This window comes from Phoca vitulina, unplaced genomic scaffold, assembly GCF_004348235.1.
Source record: "Phoca vitulina isolate PV1807 unplaced genomic scaffold, GSC_HSeal_1.0 scaffold15, whole genome shotgun sequence".
Taxonomy (NCBI): domain Eukaryota; kingdom Metazoa; phylum Chordata; class Mammalia; order Carnivora; family Phocidae; genus Phoca; species Phoca vitulina.
The window spans coordinates 40,378,507-40,380,506 of NW_022589718.1; the positions used below are offsets into that span (position 1 = coordinate 40,378,507).

Consider the following 2,000-nt stretch of genomic DNA (forward strand, 5'->3'; position numbering starts at 1 on the left):
GACAGGTGACGAGATCGGGAGCTGACCCCCGCCATGTGCACGCTAGATTGGAGTCTGCGGAGAAGGAAAACCCACAGGGAGGGGATATTCTTGCAGCCAGGAGCAAATGCACTGGGATGGGGTGTGGTGGGTATCTCATGGTGGGAGCAGGTCGTGGGCACGCACAGGCAGATGGAGGGCGACCTGGCAGTGTCGGCCCGAGTGCGGAGTCATGCCATCGCTATGGGCTTCTGCTCCCAGACACAAGCAAGACCCCCGGCTGTCGAGTTCAGACCAGAGTGGAGGGTCAGGAGCAGAAGGCCGGGGCCTTTGCTTATGGTGAGAGAGGCGGTCCGGAGGTGTGGGAGGTTCAGGGAGGCTGTGCAAGTGGAAGCCACAGGATGGCCAGCTGAGCAGGCGTGGGGCCTGAGCCTCTGGAAGAGCCCAGTGGCCGGTTCTGAGCTGTGATGCTCGGAGGGGCAGAGTCCAGGGAGGGGGACCTCAGGAGCCAGGGTCGCCTGGGGCCGGGCGGGATGCTGGCCGGACACCCAGGGTGAGACTGAGGATGGGGAAGGTCACCAGGGCCACCTTCGCAGAGCAGAGAGGGTGGAGGAGAGCAGAGACCCGTCCGGGGGCCCCTGCAGGAGGAGGCGCGGGGGAGCCTGGAGGCGAGCGAGCGGGAAGGCATGGCGCAGCAGAAGCTGAGGCACCCAAGCCCTTCTCACGAGGAGCTCCGCTCAGGGGGGTTGGGCGGCCAGGGCTTCCTGAGCAGCTCGCTGGTGGTCGTGCTAGATGGAGCAGACTTCAATTTCCATAAAGTTTCAGCTCAAATTGCAGAAAGCCAGTTTTATTAAATTAAACAAATATAAAGTTTTTATGAGGTAAAAATACATCATTTAAAATTTTCAGAATTTGTGCTGTGTTCCTCACACTGAGGCCTTTCTTCTGCGTTGCTCTAAAATGTGTCGGCAGAGTTCTCAGCAGCAGTTGGGGATTTAGCAGGAATGTTTCTCTGGGCTTCTTACGTTCAGGTCACTGGGCAAGTTTTGTCTACAAGCACACTTACTTTCAGCACTTGGTAGAACTAAAACTTACATATGAAGCACTTTTCTTAAAAATGAGTTCCCTTTTAGTGCATGTAGGATATGCTTTCAGAGTTGTTCTATTTAAAGCTGTTTTGTAGACAAAACAAAGCACGTTACCAGCAGTGAAGCCCTGTCGTCAGACCGGTGTGTCTGAGGCACGCTTGTCGTGGGCGCGGCGCAGGGGCGCGCGGCTGGGCCAGGACCACAGCGCTCGGGAGCTGCAGAGGGTCCCTGCCCGCCGCGCAGTCATTACCGTTCCTGACGCTCGGCCCTTTCCTGGCCGCGCCCTAGTCGGTCTCTTCACGGGTCCGTGTTTACGGAGCTAGGACCAAGCTGGTGCCCAGGAAAGGGGCCCACCTCGCTGACCGCTTACGGTTCCCGCACAGGCGCCTACGGTTCCGGCAGGAACGCTGCGGTCTACTGCGTGTTGTCACGCGACCCTCCTTGACGCCTGGTGAGGGAGCGCGGGGTCAGGCCGCTGGCCGGGGCAGCAGGTCCATCCGGACCGGCCTTAGCCCTGGGCCTCTGTTCCGAGCGCGCAGTGGGGTGGGCCTCCCAGCGGAGCCGGCTGCATCTGACCCGGCTGCAGGGCGTGCTGGCAGCCGCCGCTCCCGAGGGCAGCCCCGTCTCCGACCGGCCCCGAGGCCGCTGTGCGTAGTGGCGGCCTGTGACGGGTGTCCGAGCGGTTAGGAGGCCCGGCGACTGGGGAGAGGCATCCGCACTGGAAGCTGCACAGGCCCGGGAGGCGGGAGAGGGGCGGGTGGAGCCAAGGCCGGCTGCGGGCACCACGGTGCGCTAGGGCATCTCCTACGTGTGCCTGCGTGAGGTCCCGGCGCCCCCGCGGAGGGGTTCCGCCGCGGACCCCTGAGCGCTCTGTCCTCCTGTGCACACACCTATGCCCGCGGCCCCAGCGCCCCCGCGGAGGGGTTCCACCGC

General features: G+C 62.5%; 1 protein-coding gene across 2 annotated transcripts in view; it reads left to right on the forward strand.

Moving 5' to 3' along the window:
* Positions 1-2,000, forward strand: part of ERICH1 (glutamate rich 1) — a 56,712-nt gene that overhangs the window by 52,104 nt on the left and 2,608 nt on the right. The window lies entirely within an intron of this gene.